Source organism: Thermobia domestica, chromosome 1 (assembly GCF_964235325.1).
Source record: "Thermobia domestica chromosome 1, izTheDome1.hap1.1, whole genome shotgun sequence".
NCBI classification, from domain to species: Eukaryota; Metazoa; Arthropoda; class Insecta; order Zygentoma; family Lepismatidae; genus Thermobia; species Thermobia domestica.
In genome coordinates, this window is record NC_137454.1 from 359407166 (window position 1) to 359434337 (window position 27172).

A 27172-nucleotide genomic window follows, 5' to 3' on the forward strand; every position below is an offset into this window, starting at 1 on the left:
TTTTTCGGCCTTTTAGGGTTACCATCAGCTATAGGTTCATGAAAAACCATGCCTTTTCTAGTCGTCTTGTATTGGTTAGCTAATTTGAATTCCCAACCCCGCCCCTCCCGCAAAGACTCTTGAACGGCTACCGGATCTTCATCAGAGTCCTTTCAGTTATCACGGTTAAAACCTGCCATTTGATTGTGTTTTCAGCTTAAAACTGTAGTGTGTGTTTGTTCTTTCAGTTATTACGATTAAAGCCTACCAATTGATTGTGTTTTCATCCTAAAACTGTAGTGTGTGTTTTGTGAAAGCGGTCGTTCCTATTAAAATAGGTAAGTAAAATATATATATGTTCTTTCTTCATTTAGTTATAAAGGCAGTTGAAAGAACAAGTGTATTTCTTCATACTTCCGTTCAGGTTCTAACATTAAAAAAACACAGACACATACATACATATATGTGAATGTCTGTTTTGCTAGCCTCTTTCTTTCTCTGTTTGCTAGCACATTGAACTCCATCTTAAAATGGTTTAGTTTCAAGAGCAACAGATAAGATGTCATTGTCAAATGTCTTGATGATTCGTATTGCAACTAGATAACAGGCTGACCTTGTTAAAAACACATACATATAAGTGAGCTTGGATGATGCTTCTGTTCGCTGTACGTTGATTTCTAAGAAAATGATAAGATGGAATTCTTCTATGTTTTCTGGTTCGCATGGCAATTATATATCAGCTGACGCAAGAAGTGTCTGTACACTTGGTGTTTTAATTTTGATAATATGATGCATACCTGTCTGTCTTTCTGTCTGTAAATGAAAGGAGTTTAGTTGATATTAGTTTAGCGTCCCTTTCAGCAGCGAGGCTATATGAGACGTGGACCTACTGATTAACGTGGGATCCAAACCACATGAGCTCCCACCGGGACGATGGTGATGACAAATGAATGAAATGTTGGATTAAATTCACGTACACGGTGTTTGTCCACCACAAAGTCCATTCTGATTGGAACAGGATTTTGAACCTACGACCTTTCATGTATACGGTGTTTGTCCACCACAAAGTTCACTTGATGGGAACAGGATATTGAACCTCTGAAACCATACACCAGAGAACCATCGTCACCCCCAAACCCCCCGAGCTAAGATCTAACGACAGAAATAATGAAATGAAATCTGAATTTTACGTACCACTCTTATGACGAATAGGCTAATGGGAAATCTTTAAGTTTTACGTCCAACAGTTTTGTCGGCTATGCTAATGGAGACGGTGGTGATGAGTTGTTGAGATGAGTTGATTTTAGTTTAGCGTCCCTTTCAGCAGCGAGACTATATGAGACGTGCACCTACTGATTAACGTAGAATCCGAACCACATGAGCTCCCGCCGGGACGGTGGTGATGAGAAATGAATGAAATGTTGGATTAAATTCACGCACACGGTGTTTGTCCACCACAAAGTTCATTCTGATTGGAACAGGATTTTGAACCTACAACCTTTCATGTATAAGGTGTTATTCCACCACAAAGTTCACTTGATGGGAACAGGATATTGAACCTGTGACCCCATACACCAGAGGTGAACGCTCTACCAGTGAACAACCGTCAACCCCAAACCCCCGGAGCTAAGATCTTATGAGAGAAACAATGAAATGAAATCTGAATTTTACGTCCCACTCTTATGACGATTAGGAATAATAATACTCTGAACTCAATAACACATCATCTAAGGTGAGTTAATGTTTGGGGGGTCTTCAGGGTTGATATCGAGACACGTAAAAATAATTGAAAATTAACAATAGTAGTATAAAACACTTAGTTTTCGGGGTCGCTGTGTTGAATAATAATACTCTGAACTCAATAACACATCATCTAAGGGGGGATTGATGTTTGGGGGGTCTTCAGGGTTGATATCGAGACACGTAAAAATAATTTAAAATGAACCAAACTAGTGTCAAATACATAGTTTTCGGGGTCGCTGTGTTCAATGATGATACTCTAAGCTCAATAACACATAATCTAAGGGGTTGATGTTTGGGGGGTCTTTAGGGTTGATATCGCGACACGTAAAAATAATTTAAAATGAAAGATACTAGTGTCAAATACATAGTTTTCGGGGTCGCTCTGTTGAATAATAATACTCTGAACTCAATAACACATCACCTAAGGGGGTTGATGTTTGGGGGGTCTTCAGGGTTGATATCGAGACACGTGAAAATAATTTAAAATGAACAATAGTAGTTTCAAATACATAGTTTTCGGGGTCGCAGTGTTCAATGATGATACTCTGAACTCAATAACACATCATCTAAGGGGGTTAAAGTTGGGGGCGTCTCCTGGGTTGATATCGAGAGACGTAAAAATAATTTAACCCTTAACAGGAAACATGTGTCTGTCAGACACGTATGGTTTTTCTTTGTATTACATTGGCAACACTGATTCACTCAATGTATCGTTTTTCTCAGTACCTTCCTATTATTTAGTTGTACGTGTGTTGCAGTAGTTCATTGTTGGCGTTGATGTCTGAGTGAACATTTATAGATGATTTTAGAAAACCTACGGTGTCTGAGAGGCACGCATTTCCGTTATCGTCTATATTTTTGCGTGTTTATTGGACACACATTTCCTGAAGAGACAGTTTTTCTTTCAAAAGGTTTTGTGGTTGACTTTTATTTACCATGAAGGAGAAGCTATATAAGTCTTTAAACATACTATTTTTTTTGTATGAGATTTTATGTATTTGCAAAATATAGACCTAGTACTTCGAGAAACAAATGTAAGAAAGAAACTGTAAATACAGCAGATTGTTATTCTACGGCAAAAATTCCAAAAATGCTAAAAGTCGAGGAGGAATTTATGTTACTGTCTTTAGTAGATTCTGATTAAGACCCCTCATTTTTTCCTGAAAGTCAAGAATTACCTACTGACAGTGAGGGCGTTACTAATTCTGATACAGAGCAAGGTGTGAGGTCAAGTAGTAACAGAAGTGTCAATGTGAGCAGCCCTATTCAAGTTTCATATGATAATGAAAACCTTAGATACAGAAGTAAAAACAGGTTTGTTTTTAATTCAAATGAACCACTAAGAAATCGAAGGGTTCTTCATCAAAACGTAGTAAGAGGGATGCCTAGTATAGCCACCCATGTAAGAAATTTGGGGGAAAAATCCTAGCAAAGTTGATATTTGGTCTACCATATGTCATGATATAATTGAAAAGATTTCAACATGAAGTTGGAAGAAGGTCGAAACAAATTTGAAGTAGAATAAAGTGAAACTACAGATCTACTGACGTATTTGGAAATAAAGCCCTTATTGCTCTCCAAATGTTCTGTTCTATTTGTAAATCAGGATATGAAGACATGTATTCACCATTTTCAAAACACTTTCGGATTACCTCTATTTAGAGCTACCATGTCCGTCAAACGTTGCCAAGCTCTTTTGGACAAATAGCACATTTGGACAGGGTAGCTACATGTGGACAAATAGCATATTTGCATGGTAGTAATGTGTAGAATTATACTAACTTAAAACTTGTCACTTTTTTAATTTACGTATTATTTTTATTTAGATATTGAAGTATATTCTGAATTTATATGTTAATAGAACCGAATTAGTGTATGTAATTCTTGACTATCATATTTTCCTCGCAGTACAAAATATAAAGTTTAATTAATCTACATTACACATATGATTTTTTTAAATATTGCTTTATACATGTCCGTGTCCTACAGACACACATTTCCTGTAAGCGAGAAAAAATTACGTTTCCTGTTAAGGGTTAAAATGAACCATACTAGTGTCAAATACATAGTTTTCGGGGTCGCTGTGTTCAATGATGATACTCTGAACTCAATAACACATCATCTAAGGGGGTTGATGTTTGGGGGGTCTTCAGGGTTGATATCGAGACACGTGAAAATAATTTAAAATGAACCAAACTAGTGTCAAATACATAGTTTCTGGGGTCGCTGTGTTCAATGATGATACTCTGAACTCAATAACACATCATCTAAGGGGGTTAAAGTTGGGGGCGTCTCCTGGGTTGATATTGAGACACGTAAAAATAATTTAAAATGAACCATACTAGTGTCAAATACATACTTTTCGGGGTCGCTGTGTTCAATGATGATACTCTGAACGCAATAACACATAATCTAAGGGGGTTGAAGTTCGGGGTCTTCATGGTTGATATCGAAACACGTAAAATAATTTATAATGAACAATAGTAGCGTCAAATACATAGTTTTCGGGGTCGCTGTGTTCAATGATGATACTCTGAACTCAATAACACATCATCTAAGGGGGTTAAAGTATGGGGCGTCTCCAGGGTTGATATCGAGACACGTAAAATAATTTAAAATGAACCATACTAGTGTAAAATACATAGTTTTCGGGGTCGCTGTGTTCAATGATGATATTCTGAAATGAATAACACATCATCTAAGGGGGTTAAAGTTGGGGGGTCTCCAGGGGAATAAGTATAAAATTCAATTACAGGTCGTTTATACATTAGATGATACACTTGAAGCAAACTGTGAATATAAATTTATTTCACTCCCAGAGAATACGAAAAGAGTTACAATTCATTTTAACTACTTAAAAGGTATGCTATTTTTCCCTTGAAACTTCTGCTTTTTACGTATAACGAATTGAAATTTATGTGTATATATACTGTTTATATTTATTTGGAATATGCTTATAAGTAACCAGTTCATTTCTTTTTTTTATTTTAGGTTGAATATAAATAAAGATAAGAATATCAGACTTTCCTTATCCTTACCGACATTATTATCCCATTGTTAATAACTTATAGCCCTTTTTTATTTTAGGTTGAATATAAATAAAGATAAGAATATCAGACTTTCCTTATCCTTACCGACATTATTATCCCATTGTTAATAACTTATAGCCCTTTTTTTATTTATTCATATATTCTTTAAAAGCGCTTTTATTTATATTCTATTTGAAATAATACTTATATAACCACTATTTAGATATACATATCGGAAAATTTTTGTTTTGCATTACGTATATACATCCGGGGAGTAAAAATGAAAAAAATGTGTAAGCAAGAGTTATTAAAAGAGATTACCGCATTTATTAATTACATAGAAAAAGAAGAAGAAGAGGTAATCGAAGTGAATTTAGAGACGCAAGTTCTTCTAAGAGAAATAGATGCCGTAATTAGAATAGAAGAAGAAGATGTACATCATCAGGGGAGGAACGAAGAAGAAGATGAAATGAAGAAAGGTACACAAAAGGAGGAAGAACTCATAGAAGAAAAAGAAAAAGAAAAAGAAGAGATGGTCATCGATACCGAAGAAAAAGAAGAAGAAAGAGATGCAGCTAGTGAAATTCAATTTGCAGAAGAGAAAGAAGAAGAACAACTATTAGAAATATTGGAAAGTGCAGGTAATAGAATGATAACAGAAGAAGAAGAAGAGGAAGCATCCGAACGTATTGACCAAATTAAAAAATGGTTACAAGAAGAAGCAAAAGAAGAAGAAGAAGAAGAAAACGTCGAAGAAAGAACAATAGAAAAAGAAGAAGAAGAATTGCTAAATTTAACGTTCTCCCAAATAATAGGAGAGACTTAAAATGAGGAAGAGAAGACAGAAGAAGATGAGTTCTACGAAACTGAGCTAGAAAAATGGATTACCAATTTATTTCCCAATACTGAGAAAGAAGAAGAACATTAGCAAGAAGTAATATATTCATCAATTATGGAAATATTAGCTGAGGCTAATACAGAACATACAAAAATAGAAATTGAATTAGACGATATAGAAAAAAGAATGGACGAGTTGCTATCAGTATTTGAAGCAGAATGAAACTCAAATGTACAAGTAGGATTTGGAAATAACAGCCGTAATGATGAAAATGATAGATTTCATATAATAGAAAAACGTAGAAGACAATACAGAAGATACAATATAGCTGGTACAATGCTAAGATTCCGTCTAGCCCCCGTGCGTGCAGGTGAAAATCCTTTTACTGCAATTGAAACAAGTCTACGTGCTTTAATAGATTATTTGCTACGTGATGTGTACCAGCATGATTACGTAGGAATAACAATCACTAATGAGAGAGAAGGACACCGCACGTTTTGGTTATCGTTCAGAGAAGCAAGAAATCTCTCAGCAGAAGTTCTATGGACAAGTTGTGAGAAAGTACTGCAAAGTAATGCGGCTTTTCTTATAAATGAAAATTGCATCGTGAATTTTCATCATGTACGTATGCCAAGAGGACAAGGTGGATTAAAACAAAATGTTATGAATACTGAAGAATATGTAAAGGCAAAACGTGGTATTATCACAATTAAGAATAAAAGCACATGCAATCGTCGTTGCCATAGGACTGAAAAAATACATAGGGAAGAAATCAAATTGAATACAATAGATATGTAAAAACTTAAAGTAAATATATCATAGAAAAAGAAGCAGAAGATCTGTGTGAAGCTGCCGATGTAGATCTCAGTCGTGGTGGTGGAATTCCTGAAATATTTAAAGGATTATAAAATCGCAGTGTATAGGGGCTTTTCAGGAAGTGATGTTATGTTTTAAGCACCACCAAGTGATAATGAAAGAACACCATTAACCTTACTCCTTGTAGATAACCATTACAACGTCATTGAAAGCTTGACAGCATGTTTTAGCTGAAATTTTTATTGCGAAAGCTGTCATAAGAAATATGAAAAAAAGCATGAACATTTGAAAAATTCTACAGCTGTATGTTTTCGTTGTCATCAGAAGCCACCATGTGACTTTAAAGAAACCCATATTACATGCAATGATTGTAATCGAGAATTTTATGGCCAGTCATGCTATGACTATCACAAGTCAGCGCCGTATCAAAATGGAAAGCCTTTATGTTCCATTGTGAAATGTTGTGCCCAGTGTTTGAAAATTTATGTAGTTAAAGAAAAACGTTCTCACGTATGTGAAGAAACTTATTGCAACATTTGCTATGATATAGTACCACCCAATCATAAATGTTACATGAAAGTGAATGAAAGAAGAAAATAAAAAAAAAGGCAATGAAAAAATTATCGTGGAAAAGAAAGCTATGATTGTGTTTTATGATATTGAATGCACACAAGATACGAAAATAGAAGAGGAGAACGCAAACATATATGAGCATATACCTAATGTCTTGGTTAGTCAGCATACATGTTACAGATATTATGAAGACAATAACATCAAAAATAATTGTATCGTTTGTGGAAAACGAGGAAATATATTTGACGGAGAAAATGTAATAGAAGACTTTCTAAAACATCTTCAACAGCGACGTCCAAACATTAAATCAGTAACATGTGTAGCCCATAATTCTAAGGGCTATGATGCACATTTCATCATTAAGGCCATGTTTGAGAAGATGAATTGGACTCCAGAAGTAATCATCAATGGGGCGAAAATTCTATCTCTTAACATAGGCAACGTAACATTCATTGATTCACTAAGCTTTCTTCCTATGCCCTTAAGTAAATTAAGTGGTGCATTTGGTCTTCAATCGTGCAAAGGATATTTCCCACACTTTTTCAATCGACGTGAGAACCAAACATATGAAGGTACACTTCCAGACATTAGATATTATGGACAGATGCCATGAAAGTAGACGAAAGACGAAAGTTTCTCCAATGGTATACTGAACATCAAAATGGTATACCTTTAAAATGAAAGAAGAACTCATCAAATATTCTGTACAGGATGTTGAAGTATTACGTCAAGCAGGTATTTCCTTTATGAATACATTTGAATCTGAAACAAATATAAATCCCTTACTTGAATGCATTGCAATCGTCAGTGCACGCAATTTGGTAATTCGTAGAAATTTCTTAAAGGAAAATACGATTGGTATCATACCAAAGAACGGGTATCGATGGAGAGATGTCCAATCAGTTGAAGCAGTACAATGGATAGAAAAAGCAAGAAACATACAAATTACCAATGCTGCTTGTAGTAAGGAAAAACGAATAGCATCAATGAAAGTAGATGGTGTATGGACAGATCCCAACACAGGACGATTACACGTGTGGGAATATGAGGGCGATTTTACACATGGCTGTATCTACTGCTACCCTAACGACAGAGATAAACCCATCTATAACAATGCTACAGATACCATGGAATTTTGATATGAAGCAACAAAGAAGAAAATCCAAAAAACAAAAGATTTTGGATGTGAAGTGCATGAAATATGGGGTTGTGAATTTAAAAAACAATTGGAAGGAAATGAAGAGATGAAGAAGTATGTTACTAATCATCCGTATACAAAGAAAACATCATTAAATCCTCGTGACGCTTTTTATGGAGGACGTGTGAATGCCATACGTTTGTATCATAAAGCACAAGAATCTGAAGGAGAAACAGTTCAATACAAAGATGTTATTTCCTTGTACCCCCATATTTGTAAGACTAAGAAGCTTCCAATTCGTCATCCTTTTATCTATCTGCCTGGAGATTCAAATATTCCCACCATTGAAGAAGTTGAAAGATTAGTTAAACTAAGTATTCTACCTCCAAAAAATCTCTTACACCCAGTTCTTCCTTACAAGTCAAATGATAGATACATGTTTCCAATTTGTCGTACATGTTGTGATGAATTAAACCAGTCATCTTGCAATCACAGGGATGAAGACCGAGTTTTACATGGTACATGGGTAGCAGATGAAGTAAGAAAGGCATTAGAAAAGAAACAAAATAATAGATATTCATGAAATTTGGGCATATGATGTTGTTCAATATGATGAAGAAACAAAAAGTGGCGGCTTATTTGCAGAGTACATAAACACCTTCCTGAAAGCAAAAACGGAAGCTAGTGGATGGCCAGCATGGTGTGAAACAGATGAGCTAAAGCAGAAGTACATTCAGCAATATTATGAAAAGGAAGGAATACGTCTCGATGAAAATAAAATTCATCATAATCCAGCACTTAGAAGTTTAGCTAAATTAATGTTAAATTCATTTTGGGGGAAACTTGGACAACGTGAGAACATGGGTCATGTAAGCATTATTAATGATCCAAAGGAATTATATGAGAAATTAACATCTCATGATATAGGCGTTCATCAAATATTTCCAGTAAATGACGATATGATATATGTATAATGACAATACACAGATGAAGTTCCTGTATCAGTACCAACAGTAAATGTCGTCATAGCCGCGTACACAACAGCTCAAGCAAGATTAGAATTGTACAAGTATTTAGATCAACTGCAAGAAAGAGTATTGTATTTTGATACAGATTCAGTCATTTATACGCAAAAACCTGGTGAAACTACAATTCCAACTGGCGACATTTTAGGCGATTTAACAAATGAAGTACTCGAGTATGGTAAAGAGGCCTATATTTCAGAATACGTCTCGGCTGGACCCAAGAACTATGGGTTACATATTTTTAATCCCAGTACGAAGAAGGAGTTTCAAGTATGCAAGATACGGGGCTTTTCATTAAACTATGAATCTTCAAAACACCTAAATTTTGATGTAATGAAGAAAATGATAGTAGATAGTGAAGAGGATGCGGAAGAAGAAGAAGAATCTCGTCCCACTGAAGTCAAAATTACCAATGAGAAAAAAAATTGCCGCAGGAAAGAGCATACTATCGTCAGCATGCCCGAAACAAAAATTTATAAGATAAATTATATTAAACGACGTAGAATACCAAATTCATATGATACTCTTCCATATGGCTACACTACTTCCAAAAAAGAAGAAGAGAAATGTAATAAGGCCCTTTATGAAGAAAAAATGATCATACTCTTTAACATGGACACGACGTGGAAACATCCCTGTTCATGTATTGTTGCCGGACCAAGTGGATGTGGAAAAACTTCCTTTGTAATACGATTCCTGTCCAATTTATCACGTATGGTTAATACATCGTTTCGTCATATTTATTGGTACTATACAGAATGGCAAAATGCATACAGAGAAATTTCGCCAAAGTACAATTTATTGAAGTATTACCTCAAACAAAAGACTTTTTACCTGAAACTGGACCAGATCTTATTATTATTGATGATCAAATGTGTGAAGTGAACCGCAATATAGTAGATTTCTTTACAAAGGGTTCTCATCATAGAAATCTTAGTGTACTATTTATTACACAAAACATATTTCATCAGGGAAAAGGAAGCAGAGATATGAGCTTGAATTGTTCTTATCTCGTACTATTTAAAAATTAAAGAGATTAATCACAAATTAAACATTTGAGTTATCAACTAACTCCTGAGAATCCAAAATTTGTTCAAGAAAATTTCAACGACGCAACAAAGTTACCATATGGATATTTGTTTATTGATTTAAAAGAGTATACGCCAGATGAACTTTGTTTCCAAACAAATATCTTTCCTGATGATATTTATCATTACGTTTATGTTCCAACGAAATAGAAGATGTGTTTATAATGTTTGTTTTAAACTGTGTTTCTTCATTCTAACAATATGTCTCCAAGAGTAAAACACGGAGATCTTCTTCGTACGCTGAGCAAAGCAAATCCTAAATTACGTTAAGCTATACTGGCCAATGCAGACTCTTCAGTGATTCGAAGTATTTGCGAATGTTGTTATAATGTATTAAAAGGGAATGTACCTCTTACAAAGACACATAAAGCAAGATTAAAGCGATACAAGAGGACGCTTCGATATCTTATGAAGAAAGGAAACTCCATCCAAAAGAAGAAGAAGCATTTATTAGTGCAGCAGCAGGGTGGATTCTTACCGGCATTATTAGCTCCTATTTTAGCTGGTGCATTATCAAGTTTACTATTCCGTTAGTGCAATGGAACACGCAAAGATGATTTTAGTTCCACCTGAAGTTCTAAATCGTATACAAACACCATCATCATCATCATCATCAGCCCTGGAGAAACGTGAATCTGATTTGGATCAAGAAATGCAAGATATTTTACAGTTATCATCGCTTAGTGACGAAGAAAAGTGGAATCAGTATAACAATATTCTTCAAAAATATTTACATTTAATACGAAAACAAGAAGAACCTGTGACACTTTCAATTACGTCAACTAAATCAGAGAAGCCTGAAGTAGAAGAAGAAATATTATTATGTATACCCAAAATGTTTCGTAAAAGAGCTGAATTACTACTACATAGAATGAAACATGATGATAATATCACGTGGGATAATAAAGGAACTGCATACATCAGAGGTGATAAACAAGAAGGATCTCACATTGTAGATTTAATTTCTGATGTGTCGCGACCCCGGAAACACACAAATCCATCGGGAAGGGAGAAATTTTGTAATAATTTCTCTTCTAATAACACCTCAAGAACTTATTGGAAATCCATAACGTTTTACGACGAACTAAAGCATCACCAACAGCATCATCGTCAAGGGAAAAATACCTCTGAAATCGTTTCCAGAAGACGACGAAGAAACAGAAGAAGAAGAAGAAAAGGAAAAAGTAGTATCTCCTATAAGGAAAAGGAAACGTGCCTGTAAACGTCCAGTATGGTCAAGGTGGAAACCGTAAACAAACAGTTAAGCAAGATTTACTACAACCCTTCACATCCTGCCTCGTTTTCAACTGTTAAAAAATTGTGGATAGCTACAAAGAAGAAAATTCCTATACATTATATAAGAAGATGGTTACTGCAACAAACAACATATACGTTACACAAACCTGTACATCGTCGTTTTAAAAGAGATTTCTATGTAGTGAATAACATTGATGATGAGTGGGAAAGTGATATTAATGCTCTTCAATCTCTTCATAAATTTAATGATGGATATCGATATATTCTTACAGTGATAGATGTGTTCAGTCGATATGCATGTGCTGTGCCATTAAAATCTAAAAGTACAAATTATGTCTTAAAAGCATTGCAAATTGTGTTCAAAGACAGAAAACCAATTACATTCCGAACAGATAAAGGAAGTGAGTTTACTAATAAAACAATACAGAAGTACTTTGAGGACAACAAAATAAAACATATTACAAGTAAAAATCCTTATATAAAAGCTAGTATTGTAGAACGTTTTAACAGAACTCTAAAAGAAAAAATGTAGAAGTATTTTACAAAGTATCAAACATATAATTATTTAAATGTATTACCTCTTCTTGTGAAATCATACAATGAAGGTTATCATTCAAGCATAAAGATGTCACCTGCAAATGTTTCTCAAAATAACCTATTACAAGTATGGCATAATCAATATGATAATAAAATAAAGAAGAAGAAGAAGAATCTAAATTTCTCAAAACATCTTAAGATTGGTGATACAGTACGAATTAGTAAAACTAAACGTACATTTGATAAAGTATATATGCAAAATTGGACTTGGGAAATATTTACAGTGAAGAAGATAATACCAAGAGATCCACCTGTTTATGAAATTGATGATTTAAACAAGGAACCACTGGATGGATTATTTTACAGAGAGGAATACAACCTGTGACGTTATCAAAGACATTTTACATAGATAAAATCATACGTACAAGAAGAAAAGGCAGCAGAAAAGAATATCTTGTTCATTGGAAAGGATATCCTTCTTCTTTCGATTCCTGGATACCTGCATCATCCGTAAAGAAGATCGAGAAGTACAATGGAACCTGATGGAGATTTTTACGTTACTCTTCCCAGTAATAGTTCTACGGAATATTTTCCTGATAACACCTTAACATCATACACTACGAAACTTCATCAAAGAATGGAATTCCATGAAAAGTGGGAAGGAGCTATTGTTGAAATTCATTATCCTCATTCAATATTAAATATTATTTTTTTTACAAACCTGCAAAAAGTGATGAATGGAAATTTATAACTATTCCTGTATGTTATTACACTGACATATCAGAATTAATAAAGATAATAAATACGTACAACAGATTCACAAATTTACATATTTCTTATACTCGTGAGAGTAATACCTGTTGTATACGACGTCTTCATAAAGACATAGATGTAGACGTTGCATTATCACCAAGTGTTAGTGCGATGTTGGGGTTTGATCCGAGCGTTAATTTAAAGGATATCCAACAAGGCCAAAGCATTCCCAATTTACGTTTAGGAATTCCATCTACAATGTATGTGTATTGTGATATAATTCAATCTGTATTTGTTGGAGATACAGTAGCACCATTATTATGTATGATAAATATTAATCATGTGAATCATGCATTTGGAAGTAGTGTTATAGAAATTTTTAATCCTCCACATTATGTGCCTATAGAGAAGATGCATTTTGAACACATCAAAAGAGATGTAAGAGATAGTACAGGCTCTCCACTGGCATTCACTTTCGGAACTGTATGCGTTAAACTACATTTTCGACCAGTGCGTCAACATCGACAAATATGAATAATCTATATTTACAATATTATCAAAAACAAGCTCTTTCTGGAACTGGAAACGTTTATGTTGGTTCCCCTTATCAAGTTGGACATGGTATTGGAAGTTTCCTTGGAGGATTATTTCGTTCTTTTATGCCACTAGTAAAACAAGGAGCTAAAACAGTAGGAAAAGAATTATTAAAATCTGGAGCAAACGTTATTACTGATGTCATCATCGATAATCAACCTATTAACGAATCCTTTCTTCAACGAATGGGTGAAGCGAGATCCGTCTTGCAAGACAAAGCAAAAATATGCTGAAATCTATGCTAATATCTGGATATCAACGAAGGAAAAGAAGAATTACATATCATTCCATCTTTAACCCTTCATCATTACACATCATCAAGCGCAGGAAGAAGAAGGGCAAGAGGAAAGGTACATAGAAAACAAAGAAAAATCAGTCCTTTAAGAAGAGGAAGTTATCACACGATATCTTTGATTAAATCATCACCATTATGGCTTTCTTACATCATCAATCCTGCAAGTGTGTAAAAAGTGAACTAGATATTTTTTCTTCAAAACCAACGCAAACCAGTATATTGAATAATCATGTTGTTACATACAAACCAATCAGTTCACTAGCTCATAATGCTCCTATAGAGTTTGTCATCCCAAGACCAAGTGATGAATACATAGATCTACCACATACTTCTCTTTACATCGAAGCTCAAATCCTTAAGCCTGATGGATCAGCATTTGGTGAAAGTGATAAAGCTGTGGCTCTTATTAATGACTTTAAATTCTATGTTCAGTGAAGTGGAAGTGTATTTAAATAACAAACTGATTTCATTTCCATCTCATAATCATCCATATCGATCATACATTGAAAAACTGTTAAATTATAATGATTCTGCTAAAAATACTCATCTTCAATGTGCATTCTGGTTTCAAGATACTGCTGGACATATGGATGATACATCTAGTGGTAATAGAGGATTTCAACAAAGTTATGAATTAACAAAAAAGTGCAAAATTCGACATGCTTGGACATCTTCATTGTGATATTTTTAATCAAGAAAAAATTTTAATCCAAGGAGTAGAATTACGTCTCAAGTTAATTTTTGCAAAGCCAAACTTTTGTCTCATCGCTAGTGATGCGTCTGTTGAGGCTAAAGTGAATATTTTAGACGCTGCTTTACATATTAAAAAGATTAATGTTAGTCCTACAATAAAACTAGCACATAACAAGCTTCTACAATCAACAACAGCCAAATATCCTCTCACAAGAGTGCAAATGAAGTCATTCTTCATTCCAAAGGATCTTCAATCAAAAACAATTGATAATTTATTTATGGGTGTATTACCAACTCGAGTGATTGTGGCATTTACACAAAATGATCCCTATACAGGAACAATAACTTCAAATCCATTTCATTTCAAACATTTTGACATCAATTTCTTCTCTCTATACATTGATGGAAAAACTGTACCTTCAAAACCATTACAACCAATTTTCGAAAACAACCTCTATGTTTCCTCGTATCATACCTTATTCTGTGGATCAGGTATTCACTTTTCCAATCATGACAACAATATTCCTCGCCTTGACTTTCCTCAAGGATACACTATATTTGTTTTCGACATTACTCAAGATGGAGAAGCCAGCGCTGTGAAGCATTGGAACCTTATACGTCACGGCTGTGTTCGTCTGGAAGTTCATTTTACGAAGCCTCTACCAGCACATATCTCCTGCATTGTGTATGGAGAATTCCAATCTCTCTTAGAAGTGGATCATCAGAGGAACATCATCATGGATTTTTGAAGGTACGTTATTTAAATATCATATCATATATGTACTTGTCTGCATTTTTTACATGATGTCCTCTACACTAGATTTATTGAATGCTTTGCAAACAAATTCTTTATTTCACAATCATTTCGTTGGTGTATATGCAGCCAATGAATTACCAGCACATGTTCCACTACCTGCAGCTATCATCATAAATACAGATCCATCGAACAAACTTGGCACACACTGGATTTTCGTATATATTCATACTGACGGACATGCCCACTACTTCGATACATTTGGATTTCCTCCATATGTAATGCAACATATTCAATTTCTACGTAGAAATTCCACTTCTTATACATTTAATAATAAACAAATTCAAAGTGTGAAATCGTCCCTATGTGGGCATTATTCATATCTTTTCCTATGATTCAAAGCTAAAGGGAAGTCCTTAAATGAATTTCATTACACTATCTCATCAACTCCAGAAAAAATGATCGTCGCTTGCTGTATTTACTTTTAAAGGTAATCATGTCTTCATTCTTCTTTTTCGTTTGTTTTGATTACTTTCTTTTCATATTATTGCAGGTAGTCATTTCTTCTTCTTCTTCTAATTCTTTATTATAATGTGTTTGTATGTATTATTATTTGTTGTTTTATTTGTTCATGATTATAGATAAAATAAATTTTAAGTTTGTTTTACAATTTTTTTCATTTGAGAGAGTAAAAGATCGTCATCGTGTTTATGGACATCATCATCATCGTACAGATTGACTTCTATCTACGTTTCATCACCATCATCAACAGTAGTAGTATCATTAATTGAACTGTGTATAGTCATCATCAGTGAACAGTGTATGGCAGTTGTGAAGTTATCATCACAAGAACAATGAAAAAAAATCTAACGTTCTTTTAAAATGTACTATACTTACCGTCCTTTTAATTGTGTAAATAGTTTCATCAGCAATAAACACTTTCTATTCTTTTTCTCTTTGAAAACAAATGTTTTATTTCTTATTTTCTCCCTTTCCTAATAAATAAATATGTTTTATGATCAGTTATGTAATTAAATACACATATCATAAAACACATTTTTAAGTCATTGAATTATAGAGTTTTATAGTGTTTTTTAAAAAAAGATTCTAAAACTGATTTTTAATTGAATGATATAACCACATAACTACATAATAATAATGAATTCAAATACTTAATCAGTTATTCTTTCGTAAATTAAATCAAGTATGTGAATTCAATATTATTATTATGATAGGACTTTTGTTTTTAAAATTTTAATATTAATTATTTTAGTTCCTAATATTAATTGGTATTTAAAAATTAAAAAAGTCGTATCTACTTAAGACAAAGTTGTATAATACTAATAATAATAATTTCAAATACCAATTTTTATTTAACATTCATTTCAAGAATTTGAATTTATTATTATTATTATACGTATAACTTATACGATGAAAAAAATATGTTAGGATTTTTTTCTTATAAAAAAATTAAAAATCCTATCATATTGAGGTGTATGAAACGAGCATAAAACACACACACACACAAATAAATCATTTCACTTTTCGCTATATATATTTATATTACATTTGATATTACGTTGTTCAGTATACATAAAAAAAACAAATAAATTTTCTTCTTCTTTATGAAGAGACGTTCACTTCATTGATACCCTCCCCAGGTTGAGTTTCGGTTTCCCCCCACCATGGCTTTGTCGATACACTATCAAATAAATCAGCCATAATTGAATCTATGAGTTTTTGTTTGCAAAATACTTTCATTTCCAATTTTAATCGTTCACCATCAATGTTCACATCACTGTTCTTATCAAGAGAGACACTTGGAAAACTGATGTTCATACCATTAATAATACCCTGTTCATCTACACAGGTATGGATTCCGGCAAGTCCTCTGCATGTAAGACACTGCGATTGTTCATGCTTACGAATAGTATCTGTACACAAGTCAAAATATTCACGTAGAACAACACTACAAACTTTACTGTTTTTCACAGCATGTTCAATACACGGTAATATTTCCAAGAAATAAAGCCAATCACTTGAAGTTAAGTACACAGTGTTTCGAGGAGCATTAAGTGTTCCTTTCTTCTCTAACATCACTAATTTTTCACCCATTAGTTTTCGCACCACCAGTTCGTTTTTTCGACCAAGAGATTTTATAAATGTAATTTCCACTTGAGAATTTAAATAGTCCGTAACAAATGGGGTTAAATGTACAAGTTTCTCTCACTCTGCCAAATTTAACTCCACTCCAAACACAAGTCCTTTGCCAACACGAATCACTGGTTCAAATGTATCACTATCCAGTCCAATACAAATTAATTTGGTTTTCATTGAATTAAGTCCATATTCAACATTTAATAAGTACTCTTTCTTGCTACCCATAGTTGACGCACAAGCACTCAAAGACATGTTACTCCAGTCGCTGGTCAGCACAGAATAACGACACTATGCATACAGATGACTGTGTATGCATGAAGAGGAGGGGTGAAGAGGAAAATTCATGTTTCGTCTTGTTTGTATGTGCTACCATACACTTACGACGAGTAAACCAGTTCAGTAAATTCAAGATCGTGCATGTTACGTCCAGATACATTAATCTTCATTCCTTTATATATTAAACAGACATTCCCACTTTGTAAATTCGTTAATAATGCACCATTACCTGCTTCCAATTTTTCAGTACAACGTCCTGGTAATATCACTTTTTCACCTCCTTCAAATGTCACACATGCCTTCCTACCATATACCGTTGTAATTATCTCACAGTTTACAATACGAAATGGTACTCCAATCTCCAAATCTCCCATTTTTGTAAAGGGTACCATTGATTGCTTATGAAGCTTATCTAATAAACTCATTGACGATGACATCCTTAAATTTTGACTTTTCTTCCTTTGCAACAGCAACAGAATGATCTACACAAGCACATACGTTCCGCTTACGCTCTTCGCAGGAGGGGAGGTGGTTTGGGGATTCAAATTATTAGCCAATAAACGACAAGAAGACGAAAAAGGCATGTTTTATCTTGTTTTGTTTTTACATCTGATAGGCGTAAAAGACTATGAGCATAGCAACAGCAAACCAACATTTTCCCACGGGCTTCTGTGGTAGCCGTAAAAGGCTATGAACATAGCAACTAAAGAGAAGTAGGGGTGACGGGGGTTCAAATAAACCAAAATTTTCCCACGCGCTTCTGTGGTAGCCGTAAAAGGCTATGAACATAGCAACTAAAGGCTTGTCGAAACTTGCCTCCCAATTCCAGGAAATGATATCGATTTCTACGACGGATCAAATTTCGCTGACTCGACCTTCTATACGACGGGACATCTACTATTACATACTGCATGCAAGAAGAAAGAAAACACTTGTCATTCATGAATTAGAAACTCCAGCCGGAAGTAGGCTCAAATCTTGCAAACGGTGCGAGATATTAAGAAAAAATAATAGAAAAATCTCCCATTTATTATATCCCATGCCGATTTTTTTTAAAAATCAAGACGTCTTTCACTTGTGTCTATAAAAGGACATGTACATATGTTGTGAGGAATGAGAAGGAGATTTATTCTCATACGCGAATGATGCGCTGCTTAGAGAGCGCAGGTTCAGCTAGTATAATTAAAAAAACATAATCTATATATAAATCGATACAGCTTGATAAACAAATCGGCTGATTAATATGTTAACTACTTCCGGTTAACGGAGCCTAATTTAGGTGCCAGTGGTGGGGTATAATCAACCAGAAAACATATGCTTTATACACACATATTAATTTAGAGGACAAAGCAAATACACTGCTCCACAAAATTTAAGCAACCCGAGAGAACGTGGTATAAGTGACGTGTGGGGCTCATTCAACACTGTTTAGTGGCATGCACATACACAGAGACACACAGTTGGGCGAGCACGCACTCTATCGCATAAACAGCACAATGGGAAGCACGGTGAACAGTTTATGCCATGAGGCGTACACCACAGCCCAGTAGTGTCCGAGGCTCCAAGCGTTGAGTTAGTGGTTTTTGTGTGGGGTACACACCTTGCAATGGCTAGTAGACGACATTTGAGTGACTTTGTCAGTGGGCGAATAATTGGGCGGTTGGAATTGGGCCAATCGCAAGTGCAAGTGGCACATAAATTCAACGTGAACAAAAGTGTTGTGTCGAGGCTTTGGAGTCGGTTCCAAAATGTAGGTGAAGTCAGTAGACGTCATGGAGGAAGCCGTCCGAAGAGGACGTCGGCAGTCGAGGACTGATTTCTCACGATTTCTGCCAAACGTAACCGTCAAGCTTCATGTTCTCAACTGGCCAATGAGTTGTTTCAGGCTACAGGACAACGCGTGAGTCGTGAAACTGTTCGTCGGCGGCTCAATACAGGATGACTGTATGCAAGAACCCCTGTGCTGTGTGTGCCATTGAAACTGTAGCACAAACTTCCGCGTTACAAATGGTGTCAGGAATATGTTGCATGCGGTGAACACCAGTGGGCGCGTGTCATGTTCTCCGACGAGTCGAGATTCAGCCTGTCGTCAGATTCTGGTCGGACTTTAGTGTGGAGAGAGCCAGGAACACGCTATCATCCAAACTTCATCGCTGGACGGCAGTCCTATGGCGATGGTTCCATTGTGGTGTAGGGTGGAATTATGCTGGATGGGAAAACGGACCTCCGTATTGTGCAACATGGCACTTTGACAGCACAACGGTACCGGGACGTAATTATCAATACACATGTGCGCAATTTCCACTGAGCATTTGGCCCAGACTTCCTGTTCGTGGATGACAATGTCCGCCCACACCGTGCACATCTTGTGTCCAAGTATCTGGAGAGCGAAGATATTACGCGTATTGCGTGGCCTGCATATTCGCCGGACTTAAGTCCCATCGACCATGTGTGGGATGTTCTTGGGCGGCGAATAGCGTAGCGCAGTCCACCAGCACGCACTCTCCCTGACCTGCAAACAGCTCTCCTCGAGGAGTGGCGCCATCTGCCGCAAGACTTTATGAACAATCTGATTTGCAGCATGGAGGCAAGATGTCGTGCCTGTATAGCTGTACTTGGTGGTCACGCTCCATATTGACTGCCTATGCCCTCGCACAACCCAACTTCACCTGTTCAGGTATCGTTGCGCTGAAATTTTTGGTCACTCTGTACATCCCAACTGTACTGTTCGTCTTTACTTCTGTTGTACTGTGCATCTGGACCGTCTGTTTGTTCATTATACTTAGCGTAATGATCGTGTCGTCTTATTTTCTGCCACTTTCTTCGAGTTGCTTAAGTTTTGTGGAGCAGTGTAGATCGATACCGATTTTATCTACTACTGATTAGTCACTCCTGGTTTTCGGAGCCTAATTTAGTTATCATGGGAGGGGTATAATCGGCACCAGAACAAAGGCAATCTATATATATCAATTCATTCCGCTTGAGTAACAGATAGATCTATACCGAATTTAACTACGTCAGTACCTACTTCAGATTTACAGAGCCTAATGCAGTGTCCCTGGTGGGTTATAATCAGCAACAAATCATAGTTAAATTATCATATCAATCATTTCGGCTTTACAAAACAAAATGAATGAGCAATACCCATTTCAGCTACATCCGATTACCCACTTCCGGTTTATGAACCCCAACTTAAAATGAAATTAAATCTTTAAGTTTAAATTCCCACGCGTATGCCGGTTAGGCTAAAGAGATTATGATAATGAGAAATGAGTGAAAGGGTGGAATGGAGAAAGTAGGAGGAAACGGGGAAAAGTCAAGAAAACCCACGAGCAGGGTGTTTGTCAACCACAAAAGCCACACGGCGCGAGCTGGGATGGAACCAGGGACCACAAGCACGGGAGGTGAATGATCTATCACTGAACGACCGATCTCCTGAGCCCCAACTTAGTAACCGGATGTGCGATATAATCAACGAGAAATCCACGGATGTGGGATATAATCAACAAGAAAATCCACACTCTATATATCAATCAATTCGACTTGACAAACCAAATCGATCTGTACTTATTAAATTTGGCTCTCTATATCGGAAGTAGCGAAAATATGAATCTATCAATTTGTTTTGTCAAACTGAGTCCATTGTTATATAGATTGCCTATGTTTTGATACTGATGGAACTCCACCCTCTGATAACTAAATTAGGCCCTGTAAGCCGAAATTTAGTAATCAGTAGTAGTCAAACTCAGTATCGATCGATTTGTTTTCGAATGTAAATCGATTGATATATAGATTGTCTATATTTTGTTGAAAATTATACAGTACACAGTTGTATTGCTGCTCTGACCAGCTGGTAGCAGTTCCCGATGCTCAAGCCGGGAGCAGTCCATCAAACACAGAGGAGGACCTACTTCTGGTACAGTGCAGGTTTCGGGTGTTTTGGAACCGGTTCATGGGATGATAAACAAAGATGACAGCGCCGTGGGGCTTCGTACACGACCAACTTCTCATCACATGTCAACATCTTGTCCAGAAATGTCTCCTTCCTCGAACGAGACACCAATGAAAAGCACATGTATGCTCGCGTTGCCTTCTGGTCTTGAAGCAGGGGCGGATCCAGCGAGGCGATCTGTACCCCAGAAGAGACTTTTTTATTTTATATATAAATTTACCCATCCCAGCGTTTGGAACTCTTAAAAGTAATTCTAAGAAACAGTATTAGTATCCACTGCCCCAGAAGTCCGTCCCGGATCCGCTCCTGCCCGGAGGTAAATCACGTGCGATCCATCGACCCAACTTATAGTGCTTCCCAAGTTGATGGAGGTGCTGCCCAATTTTTTCTCCACTCACACTGAATTGTAGTCTCAGTTCCTCATATGTCTGGCACATGTTCGCCTCAATTACTGCCTGAAGATATTCGTACATTTTTTACATTTGTTGGTCTACCGGCACGTGGTACGTCTTTGAGAGTTTCATCACCGTCTTTAAACTTGTTAAACCATTGCTTCACTGCCCGCGTAGTCTCGGCACCCTCACCAAAGGCCCTGCATATTTTTCGCCCGCTGCAGCGGCGTTTGACTTCGCGTTTGACTTCAGTTTCTACTCGTACAGCATACCTGCCTTTATGAAGCTCTGTGGAGGTTCCATGTTCACTCTGCCCTTACGCAAATTCACGATGTAATTGAACTGCCACAACCAGGTAGTACTATGTTGTATATACCCACACCAAAAAAGGCCTTCGCTTTATTTCCATTCGCATTCAGCTCCCTGTGTGAGGGCCAATGGAACACAAACCTCCCTAAAAAGCGATTGAACTTTCTTGGTTACCTTTATATGAAGAATTTTTATGCAATTTTTCGAGTGATATCTTCCGCACCTCACTCGATTGAGGGGTATTCCAGAACCCCAGAAGGTCCGCCCCCTCTACTGGAGACAATCGCTAAATGCGGCCATGCTCACATTTTCAGATTTAACTGCCCCCAAATTTCTCTTCGCTCTTGTACGTATATAACATTCAAGTCCACCATTAGTGTATATCAGCCATATATATTCTTCAAATTTGATCTTCCATTGTGCTTTTGTTAGGTAATCAGGAAATGGAGCGAAATTAATGTGATGAGGATTCCTATTAAATGAATTCATTGAGGAAACATGCAAGAGTTGCTCTTTTATTTTTACTAAGAAAACTCCATATTGAAAATGTTTAATTTCCATTAACTAACAATACCAGATTGAATTAAATTCAATCGCCAGAAACATCTAACTATTAGAGATACGCTCACCACTCACGTATTCGCAGTTTGATCAAATTATTAGTAATACACAAAAATACTTTTTAATGAAAACAACCAATTTTTTCATTGTATAAACTATATTTTTTCTCGTAAATACCGGACTGAGTTATGCATTTCTTTATCATTGTACACAGAAAAGAAGTCCAGACCCACTCTTAACAATACTTTCCGATTTCAGTTAAAGAGAGCCATCTCAATACATTATATTTTGTTTTGATTGGGTCCATGATTCATTCCTTTCATCTATGCGATTCTTATCTGCGATCAACATAACCAACACCAGTTCTTGCGTAGGAGCAAGAGTTGAACTTGTTTGTAGATACTTCATTTTAAAAACAAAAGATAGGGAAAACAACCAAAATGTCGGAGTTGGCAACTTCGAATTTTTTTTCTACAAAAGAAATAAAATCTTTGACGTGCAAACTATTGGTCAATTACTGTGTGCAAAAATATTTTATTAAAGATATATTACCATAAACTTTCCATTGGCGGTATGTCCTGACCACTGAGAAACCAGAGACGGTATGTCCTTATCAATTAAAAAATAAACGCGGTAAGGCATAGCACCGCATACCGCCTCATTTCGACCACTGGTGCTGAATCCTTATAACTTGTAAAATAATTTCAACCTACTACATACCATATTTTAATATTACAAAAATAATATTATATAGAAATTTCGTACACTGCCAAATGCAGGGTGTGTAATACATAAGTAAATGTAACGTTAACGGAACAGGAAAGTTGTTTCTTTACTTGTAGCATTCGTTTTTAGCAATGGGCTATATGAGACTTGGACTTGATTTTCGACAAATGCGAATTTGAGTGCCCCTCGAGTGGAAATCTAACCCACATATTATGTTTATATTGGCAAACTCGTTTGCGACTAAATCAGCGACTTGGTGGCACATTGTTGTAGTTATATACTTTACAAGTGTTTATGAAGCGTTTTGTTTCTAAAAGTAAAAGTGACGGTATGCTGGACCTCAGATCATAACGGTTAAACGTTTGCATACCTTTCAGGGTTTTCTTAATACTACTACTACTACTACTACTACTACTACTACTACTACTACTACTACTACTACTACTAATAATAATAATAATAATAATAATAATAATAATAATAATAATAATAATAATAATAATAATAATAATAATAATAATAATAATAATAATAATAATAATGTCCAGTAGCGTATCACTGTAGTCGTGGTACTAAAATGTTACAATTGTTATTTTTCTCTTTCTATAAACGAACGAAAGTTATGTACCATAGTATGTTTTCCAAAGACATCAAAAGTTCCATAAATACTAAATTTTCATTACAATGCAGATACAGTACATCTTTCACGTAATATTCTTAAGTGTACTAATTATGCTACCAAAATGTTCTACAAATATCTACGAAATCAATGCGAAAAAATCTAGGGAATGTTTTCACATAATCTTCTTCCTAATAATGAATAAAAGGACTGAAACTCCCATAGATTTCTAGTCCCTGATTACAAATACCTAACTTCAGGCAGAGACACAAACTCGCAACTCTTTCTCTAGAGATAAAAGAAAACAAAAGGAAAATAATAAAAAATCTGATTTTCAATAAATCTACTTATACATATATATTGTCGAGGAATCTTGAAATACATTCTATTAATTTAAAATATTGTTCATTTTAATTTTAAATTTTAATAATTCTCAAAGATGATTTGTTTTGGTTATGGTATGTGTGATGTCGGAAAACATAGTCTGCAAAATTAAATGATGTAAATTCTCTATGAGATTGTAAGAACTTTTGTAACTTCATGTCTAAGACGAACACATTAAATCGAACAACGTTATGTAAGTTATGTAAGTTATGTAAATGTAGAGTGATGTTATGACGCTCCATTTTATGAGAAATTGGTTAACGCTAATTTCTTCAGAAAAATCTCATATGCCCGTGTGTGGTTTTGACCCGAATTTTGAAAGCCATCTGCAGTAATGCACGCATCTTTGGCTGTATAAATAATCCAATCTTTTTGATCAAGAGTCAGTGAAAGAGTGAGTAGTGAGGAGTTCATAGACAGTCAACAGTCAGGAGACTGAACAGCGATATCAGTTATTGTCGAACAAGTAACGAGATATTGGAACTCCACGAAATGCTTAACAATTGTGTCGTCGGCAATTGGTAAACTGGATTTGATGCTGAAATACTCCAAAGACTCCAGCATACACAGAGTGGATCTTTCGTGATTTATAGGTCAAAATTCATCAAGTTGAAGGTAGGAACCAGTTAACGTTTTCCTACTTATACATTGAGAATTGATCACACACTTAAATTTACATAACTTAGATTTCGATACATAAACACATATTTTACACGCTAAATATCTAAAAGAATACATGCCATATTTTGTGATAAAAAGTCTCTTTTCTTTAACTCTACGATTCTGTTTTGCCGTCTCAAAACAGTGGTGGAGAAACCTCAAATTCTATGTCCTAAGCACATTATAGGTGCGTTCTTCAAAACATTAGCGAGGTAAGGTAGTTTAGGATGTATCTTAGGGTAATGTGACTAATCTGGTTCGCTCAAAGTCAGTGTACCAAATGAAGACTACATTCCACTCAGGTGGAGGAGATGCTGCCATGGTAGAGATGCTGCAAGGCTTATTCCATTGTAATGATTCAGAAATCTCCCAATAGTTTTCTAGTGCCGAATGGTATGGTGCATACGCTGTGAGGCTTACGTTTCTTTTGATTAAATAGGTTAAGTAATTTTACGAAAGTGGTTTTACCACCCTCTCACCGACGATAGGTGCGTTTGGTTATGTTATTTACAATGACTAATGTAAGCAATCATCTGTATATAAATAAACTTCTAGTTTGTCTAAGCCGTAGCATACGACCCAAGCCTAAGCGTAGAAAATTATATTTACTTAGCTTGAAGATAAAATACTAGACATTTAAAACTAGCAAATAGCAGGGTTCACATTATATTATCTCGTGGTCAGAAATTAATCATTATAATGCATATGTGACGAAGAATATAATTGTAAATTGTTTATTATTATCACATAGGTTAAGGGAAAATATTTATATAAATTAATTCAATATAAGAAATTTCATATTAAGTAACACAGCTTCATGCTGACGAAAAGAAAAATACATCTCTGCTAGGCAGAATGAAATATGAAGTACGATTAACGTTAAAGACCAAACTATACACAGAACAAAAATGCCATGCAATGTCAGGTACTTATGAAAAAAAAACGACAACTCATGTCTTTATGGCGTGCAAGTACACATCATAAATATAACACGAATGGAGTTCATGTTAACATCTGAGAAAATGTGATCCGTAGGCTATAAAGGATAACGCATAACAGGAACACAACATGTCTTAAGAGCATGAGAAAATGAGACAATATATGTTATCTAAAAATTATGAAACTAAGACTTATAAACAGAAAGGAAAATGTATAATATTAAGAGTATAAAAGCATTACTATTGATTTAACATCTACATACATAGTACACAATTAAGTTCTTAAAACTAAAGTATTTCAGGGTTCATGACCGTAGTTTAGCGAGTCGATTTTACCGTAGCGAGTAGAGGCGATTGCTATTTTCTACCAAAGCTCCAACAGGGCCGGACTAAAATACGGATCTTTACTTTTCAAATGGAATCGTAAAATTATAGAATTGAGTGAGTTATTAAAAGTTAAGTTAATTATTGATGTAAGTTAAAATTTGATGTAATGGTATATTTAACAGTTAAGATTAGAACAAATTTTAATAAGATAAGTTCCTTTGGCAGATAGGAAGTCAAATTCTCAGAAGTAAAATGTGCATAGACTTCACTGAGGATATCTTTTTTTTTAATCACGTTAGTCTTCAGCGACAACGTTAGAAATGGCGGCCAAGGGAACCCGAGGTATTGATTAAGTATAAGCCTCTTTTTCCGTTTGTAAAGCAGAGAATATTTTAAATATAGAATCCTATTTAACTGAAAAAACGTCTGGAGAATACGAAAGGTCAAAATTAAATTTTCAAAGATTTCCTAGAAAATTGTTAAGTTGTAAATTAAGTGATATATTTTCATATTAATGTAAAGAATGTATAAAAAACTTTTTGGTATGTAACGTTATGTTATATAACGTTAATGTTCAGTTATCTACGAAGAATATTTAAAATTTTCGACAATTTAATTTAACTTACTCTTAATCGCACAAAGAGAAAGACCATATAAAGAAATGGATAACAACATACAGGAATATAGGCATTAGACGAAACAATTACTGATTACTGGATGTATACAATTTTGATAATATAAGAGGCATATATATAT